We start from the raw sequence: 7,875 nt of genomic DNA, 5'->3' as shown, positions 1-7,875 counted from the left end.
GATCTTAATTTCTTCTCCTTTGGCTCATTTTTCCTTGGGGACACGTCAGACTGTGTAATGAATTCGATCTTAGCAAAAGCATTTTCTTCTGTTGGAATTAATTTTGCAGGCAATTTTGTTTTGTTTTGCTTTGCTTTGTTTTTCCCAGGAAAGACTCTTGGAATGGAATTAGCAAGCCCGGTCCCACCCTTTTAGGCTTCCATCTAGTCTCAGTCCCTTCTCCCATGCCCACCACATTTTCCCACTAGTGGTCTTACTCTTTGGGGACAGTGGAACATCAGTAATGACACAGGGGAACTGACATTGTATGACAGTGCTGGGTAAAGGATCCCATAGTATCCTATAGACAGGTGTAGATAATTCCCATTTCTTAACATTAATAAAGAATGAAAATGAGAACAGGGAGTGTATTTGGGAAAGATGCCGAATCCAGCTAGCCAGACTAGAGAAGCTTTCTATTACTGGAACAAAGAGTTTAGCTCACCTACTCGTGCTCGGGTACTTCCTCCTCCGCAGCTGTCTATATAGGGAGACCTGCATTGGTCCCCATGCCCATCTATCTTTTCCTCATCTCTTTACCTTAGCCAATAAACAAACAGAGGGGTAAAGGGTGACTGGGAGGTCTGTGGGTTCCGCTCTTTTGCCCTCAAGCTTCCAGGGAATCCCGGCCCTTCAAAAAACCCGACAGATTTCTAGGTTGACTAGAGAATCGCCTCTTCAACCTGGATTCCTGGAGGGATCAAAATACCAAAAGACCACGATTTTTCTTTATTAAGGGATATTCTGCATCCAGGACTTAAAAAGAAAAATATTATTATAAAGCTCTTTAGAAAACCTTAAAAAGCACTATGTAAATATCAGTTGTTATTCTTGTTCATGGTCTTCTGGACCTGGAAGATGAAAGTAAGGGATCTGTCCCATTCTATTCCATACAATTTAAGAAGCTTCCTATACCCTCTCTGCCCTTCCACCGCGCAAGCTGTGGCATTTGCTGGTATAGACCCTCTCTGCCCTCCCACCGCGCAGCTGTGGCATTTGCTGGTATAGACGAGCAAAACGACACTGGAGGATGCGGGCATCGATCCCGCTACCTCTCGCATGCTAAGCGAGCGCTCTACCATTTGAGCTAATCCCCCACCTTACTTTGGGTTTTATTTTGCCTCCTTCGTAGGTGTTGAGAGGTAAAACGTGCAGTGAGTTTTATTTAATTTTAATTTTCAAGGGAAAAGAGGGGAAAGTAGTGAAGATCAGGAACTCAGAGAATAGATTCTCAAAAGAGGACAACAAATAGGTACAGCAAGAGGAAGGAAGGCAGTTCTCCTTTAGAGGATGGGGCAACCAGTCTTCCCCGCTGAGAATCCATTCCCCTGGCTTTGCTTTCCAAAGATCAGAAAGATCTTTTTCAGCATCTGGATCTGGGGGCCAGGCCTCATTCTCCAAGACCAAGACGTGAAAGTGACAGGGTGGGCATTTGCAGAGAAAATATTTCCAGTTCTGACTCTTGCTACAGAGTAACTGAGGAGGAACAGCTGGGAGGTGGTGGGACAGAAGGGTGGGTATACAGAGAGTGTGAGTATAGCAATAAGGACCAGTAGCAAATAATTTTCCGGTCCAACCCACAGAGTTAAGAATAAGAATGAGAACTACCAGTGGCTACCCATTGACAGGCTTGTGGAAAGAGCTTCCCATGTCTCTGATTCAGTGAGATGGTATGTATGAGATGCTTAGTCCAATGGCTGATAATAATAATAAATGGATGTTCCTTGCCCCTGCTTTCTCTCCTTCCTCTACCAGCCCAAGGAACAATACAGGACCCTCTTCTTCTTTGGAAAGTTGAGCCCTTGCCCTTCTGTTATTGGATCGTTATGAGGCTGGACAATTGGCCCCCTGGCTGTAGAAATAAGTATACCTGTCCTCCTGTGTCCAAAGGGTGATTGCAATGTAGGGGAAGGCAGTGAACAATTGGAATCCAGAATATCTTATTTGGGGGTAGAAAAAGATGGGACCAACTGAGCCACAAAGCGTTATTACCAAAAAATCTTGGGGATCAGCCTGAAAAAGATAGTGTGCTTTATCAACTCACATGTGCCAGGGATAAGTGAAGTGAGAGGCAGAGAAAAAAATCTCCTTTTAAGGTCCCTCAAACACTGCTGATCCTTCTCCAATTGGAGCTCCCAGTACTGGAGATCATGGAATCAGGAAATTGAACAATAAAACAAATTAGATTTTCTGCCTTAGTGTTCTCCTTAAAGAAGCAAAGCAATAGTATGTAGCTGGTAGCATGATGAAGGAGTTTGATTGCACGTGTTAAGACTCCAGTTTCTACAAATGGCTAACCATTTATTTGTCTTGTGAAGAGTATTAAAAATTGTTTTAGGGCATTCCAGGCAGAAAACACTAGAAAATGGCCATTGAGAAGGTGGGTACAAGTCCAGGTGGAGGTTTGTTTTGGGGTCATAGGTGAACTTTAAGGACACCAAAAAGGGAATAAGGGGCATGCACAGGTTTGGGGGATTCCCCTAGACTGCTAGATTCCTTAGTGTACATGTCCCATTATCCCACCTGCCATAATTTGTCAGCATAGGAGAAAGATACCCTTTTAGAACATAGGGAAGGTACAGTATAAAACCATTATAGATGATTAATAATATTCAATAGTACAGAACTTAATGTAAATACAGAACAATACAAGACCATTATGAGTCATTAATAATACAGAACAGTTAAATGATTAATGATACAGATTTTACAATTTATGCTTAACTAGTAACATGAAAAATATAAGATTTCAGAACCTGAGGGTCCTTCTTCTATTTAGAATATTTTTCCATGGTTACATGAATCATGATTTGTGCCCCTCCCCCTTCCTCCCTGCTCCTGAATCTGACAAGCAGTTCCTCTGGGTTATACATGTATCATCATTCAAAACTTATTTCCATGGTATTCATATCTGCAGTAGAGTGATCCTTTAACATCAAAACCCCAATCATATCCCTATCACATTACATGATGGCTCACATATTTTTTTAATGCATTTCCATTTCCACAGTTCTTTCTCTGGATGTGGATAGCATTCTTTCTCATAAGTTCCTCTGGATTGTTCTGGGTCATTGCATTACTGCTAGTAGAAAAGTCTATTGCATTCAATTGTACCACAGTGTATTAGTCTCTGTGGATAATGTTCTCTGGTTCTGCTCTTTCACTTTGCATCAATTCCTGGAGGTCATTCCAGTTCACATGGAATTCCTCCAGTTAATCATTCCTTTCAGCACAACAGTATTCTATCACCAACAGATACTACAATTTGTTCAGCTATTCTCCAATAGAGGGCCACCCCCCCCTTTTTCCAATTTTTTGCTACCACAAAGAGTGAGGCTATAGATAGTCTTGTACAAGTTTTTTTCCTTATTATCTCTTTGGGGTATAAAGTCCTACTTCTATCACTGCCCATCTGTATCATTATCATTCTCTCCTCAGATTTTCTGCTAGTTGTTAGTCTACACACATTTGCTTACATCACTTTCTGCCTTTAATAATACTGATCAAGATATGACAAGAGACCAAGAGAAACACTTCTAGCACAACAAGTAGACTACCCCTCTCCATGGACAAGAGTTCTACAGAATGAGAAAGCATGGGTGATTCTTGATCTGCCCATTTGGTAGGATGACCTAAGAATGAGTCTCCATATCCATTCAATTCTAATATTTCATTTTTTCAATATAATTCCCTGCAGACTAAACTTCTTAATAAGTATTTTAAACTGCTTTATATATTTATTTAAATATATACTTATATATATATTTAAATATATATTTAAACTACTTAATAAGTATTTTTTAAATGAAATAATGGAGGGAGGAAGGAATCAAATTTCATATGGGTTCTAGATGCTGTTCTCCAGGAAGTTGCTTTTCAGAATCCACCACAAAAGCAATTCCTCTAAATTCCCTCTGGTGGGCTTAGTTGTTTCCTCAGCCCTAGTAACCTCAGTTTTTCTATTTCATCTTTCCAGTCCTAATCTGAAATAGGACTCAGTGCTCTAGAAAAGACACAGAGGCTAACAACATCTCATCCACCATCTCAAGTTTCCATGAGCCCATCTGAGTTTTGAAATTCTGGAGCAGACCTCTTAATCCAGAGTTGTGTTAAAAGAAGAAACAGCTTTAGTGCTCAAAAGAAGTTACCCTTGAAAGAACTCAAGATTCCTTTTCTAGGCACAGATTATTAGGAGGCCAAATATAAAAAGAAATTATCTACAAATATGAAAATATTTATAACAATTATTTTTTGTTATATATATTTGTTGTTCATATAGCAAATATATATGTGTATATATGTACATATATATTTGTTGTAGCAAAGAACTGAAAGTAAATTAGATGCCCTTTGATTAGAGAATGGCTGAATAAATCATGGCACATTAATTTAATGGAATATTACCATGTGGTAAGGTAACAATGACTACAATACATAGGGAGATAGGAAATCATATATCAACTGGTACAAAATGAAATAAGTAGAAACAGTAAAATAATACACATATTTATTCCAATAATGTAAATGGAAAGAATAGCAACAATAAAATAATTACAACTGGATGCTGTGAAATTAAACTTACTTTTTTCTTTTTTTATTATTAGTTATAAGGGATGGTTGAGAAGCACAGAGGGACACTTTGAGAAATATAAGTATTATAAAAACAAAAGACATTAATACAATTATATTTTTTAAGAAAGAAATGTGAGGATGGGGTTTGAGAAAGACAAAAGGCCTAATGAAACATTTTTACAAAAGAAAGAAATCTGCACAGCTGGGAGAAGTGAGCAACCTGGGATACTTAGTCCACAAGACCCAACTTCCTTGAGGAATGTGATCCGTTGAATGGTGAGTTCAGCTAATATCTTTACCAGATAGAAATCTCCAGTAGAAGAATAATGGCAGATGGGGTCAGGATGAGGGGAATCTAGGTTCTCTGGTTGAGTGATGAGCTGGGGTTCCTAGAAAGGTGATGAGAACGAGAAAGAGGTGGGAAGCAAGTAGTCCTTGAGTCCCTAGTCTTTCAATACCCACCAGTACCCCACTTTTTCTCACCGAGTCACCTCCTACTCCCCACCCCCAGCCAAAAAATCAATCAAGTCCGGGAGGAAAGCTTATTTGTAAATTTTGTCACCTGTTAAGTACTGTCAGAAACTTTACCAATTCTGCCCCTATTGGATCTTGGGGGGGGGGGGGTCTTTGTTCATCATCCCTCCTTCTTGTACCTTGTAAACATCATCCCTCCTTCTTGTACCTTGTAAACAAGATGGTTGGATTTCTATAAACTAGCTCGAAGTTTGCTTACCTCCGACGGCAAAGAACACTACTGATTTAAGATTATTTTTTTGTAGGAACTGAGGAAAAACGTCCCTGGGTGGGCTCGAACCACCAACCTTTCGGTTAACAGCCGAACGCGCTAACCGATTGCGCCACAGAGACAGATGCTTTGACTATTTTGGAAAATTCCCTATATTCGGTATAAAGCGTGGTTCTCTTCCCTGTTATAGAATGTATATAAATGTGAGCACCTGCAGAAATGCAAGAGAGCGTGAGGAAAATTTCGCCATGTTAAAACAGCAGTGTACAAATTCAAGGCCCCAAGCAAAGGAAGAAGAGGGACTATAAATTTGCCTGTGCGAGCAGTTTCTGGACTGTGATCTTCCATTTACTTCACTCTTCTCCAGTAAAGAAAAAAGCCAGCCCTCGCATTCGTCCGCATTCACATGCCTCACCCTCAGGTCTCAGCACTTGGAACTAGCTTTAAAACTCTGGGTACTGAAGACTTAACCTTTCATTCCTCCGGGCTACACTCAGACTATATAAAAGCTGCCCGTGAAGTGCAGATGTTCATCGGTTTGCAGGACTGGAATTACCTCTGCCTACACGGAGGAAATCACAGGTCCACGTCCAAGAACTTAAATTCTGTTGAGAGTAGGGGTGGTCCGGGAGAGGTGGGGGTGGGGGTGGGAAGATAGTTTCATATCCAAGGAAAATTGGAATAATATTGACTTGGGCGGGGGGGGGGGTAGGAGGGGAGGGAGTCACAGAAGGCTTCATGAAGAAGGTGGCACCTGAAGTGAGCAAGACAAGATTTCCTAGAGGAGAAGGAAAGGAAGCGGATTAGAAGCAGTTGGATGGGAGTGGAGATGGAATTGACATTTTGAGCAGCTAAAACACAGGAACGAGAGATTGAATGTTGAATTCCGAGGTCAGCTGATTGTCAGCTACGGTTGAAAAGTAGAAAGCATGAGGAGGAATATGAAATAAAACGGAGGAAATGAGGAACAGATCGGGGAGGACCTAAATGTTCATTTGTATTTTGTCTTACAGACACTGAGGAGCACCTTTATTTTACAGAACAAACTGAGGCCTGGAGAGGGGCTCAATTCACTTCCACACCCATTCAGTGAGTTCGTGCTAGGAACACCCTGTGCTAGACATACGTAGAATGCAAAGAAAAGTATGACAGGACCCCTGGCCTAAAGGAAGAATGATCCCTGCATTATTTGGAGGTCAGTTCTGGGGTCTCTTGGCATTCTGACATTTCCCCAGTTTTTTCCTTTTGCGGGGAGTCTTTCATACTTTGGGAAATAATGGATCTTGTCCCTCCCGGTCCAGGAGTTGGAAATTCACTATGGAGTCTCTATGGGCATTTTCAGGGCACAGGAAAATGAGATAACTTGGGCCTGGGACATCCGTTTAGGGAGCACATCTGCGGTCTAAGAGTTCAAAGGAAATAACAGGGGGAGGTGAGGGTCTGATTTGGGGTGGGGGTGAGGGGACAAAAACAGTGAGGGGAAAGCGATGCTTAATTTATGCTTCAATAAGAGGTCTTTTAAGCTGCCTTCTGCAGTCGTGGTCTTCCTTACAGAAGAACATCCGCTCTTCCCCCGCCTCGACTTGGCGGTTCGATTTCCAACCCAAATGGGAGGGGTGAAGGTGTCTCAATATGCTTTACGTTTCTTTTATACGGTTGGAAATTCCTTCCTGGGTTCATCTTCTCACTGATAAGCATCTCAGGAATTGCTCGATCTTGAAAATGTCTGCTAGGGTTTAAAGTACTTTGTCTAATTTTTATCTCTACACTCTCGGCATTTGTAGAGGAATAGAGGAAAGGGGTTGCGACCACACTCTGAAGGAGGAAGAAAAATACCAGGAGAAAACAAAACGGAAACCGACCACGAAGGGACTCGAACCCTCAATCTTCTGATCCGGAATCAGACGCCTTATCCATTAGGCCACGCGGCCTCTTTCGTGCGTTACTTTCAGCTTTCCCTATAGAAAAGAGGGAGGGCGGAGCATTTCTTCTGTACTCGATTTCACTAGAGTAATTTCCTGTGTCTGCATGTCAATTGTTTATCTGAACTTCCCTCGGAAAGGAACTACAGTTAATTAACCCCTTTTGGAAAACTGGAAAGCGGAAGGCTCTAGCCAGCAGCTAGGAATCCAGGTCTGTGCCGGGATTCTTTCGTCTTTTTAGTGAAACGGAGAGTCCAGGATGCAGCCACCCACCCGCCCCCAGCTAGCAAACCCAAGGCTTTGGGACGCGCTGTAGCAGGGATCCGTAGTCTCGTCACCCAGTTCTTCGGACCCCATGGAACTAGGTATTTTCTCGGTGGAAAGGTGAAACAGCCTCACACTGGTTCGGGCTCGGACGCGGCACCTCGGCAGAAGGGCTTATTTTGGGAGGGTCCCGAGATGCAGGGCTGAAGGAGGTTCATGGTCAAGCCACCAAATGGCTCATAATGCTAACTACATATGACTGGGGTGAGAGGATTTTAGGACGCTAGGATGGAGGTATTCCCAGTCCGTCTCTGGATTCCGGACCTTTTTCTA

General features: G+C 42.0%; 3 non-coding genes across 3 annotated transcripts; all 3 read right to left on the bottom strand.

Moving 5' to 3' along the window:
• Window positions 1-1,063: 1,063 nt before the first annotated feature.
• Window positions 1,064-1,136, bottom strand: TRNAA-AGC. Its single transcript has one exon. It is a non-coding gene; the product is annotated as a tRNA-Ala (tRNA).
• Window positions 1,137-5,404: 4,268 nt separating this feature from the next.
• Window positions 5,405-5,478, bottom strand: TRNAN-GUU. Its single transcript has one exon. It is a non-coding gene; the product is annotated as a tRNA-Asn (tRNA).
• A 1,736-nt stretch (window positions 5,479-7,214) lies between these two features.
• On the bottom strand, window positions 7,215-7,287 carry TRNAR-CCG. Its single transcript has one exon. It is a non-coding gene; the product is annotated as a tRNA-Arg (tRNA).
• Between the last annotated feature and the right edge of the window lie 588 nt (window positions 7,288-7,875).

This window comes from Gracilinanus agilis, chromosome 1 (genome assembly GCF_016433145.1).
Source record: "Gracilinanus agilis isolate LMUSP501 chromosome 1, AgileGrace, whole genome shotgun sequence".
NCBI lineage: Eukaryota > Metazoa > Chordata > Mammalia > Didelphimorphia > Didelphidae > Gracilinanus > Gracilinanus agilis.
The sequence above is the reverse complement of the archived record's forward strand: the minus strand, read 5'-3'. Positions and strand labels throughout refer to the sequence as shown.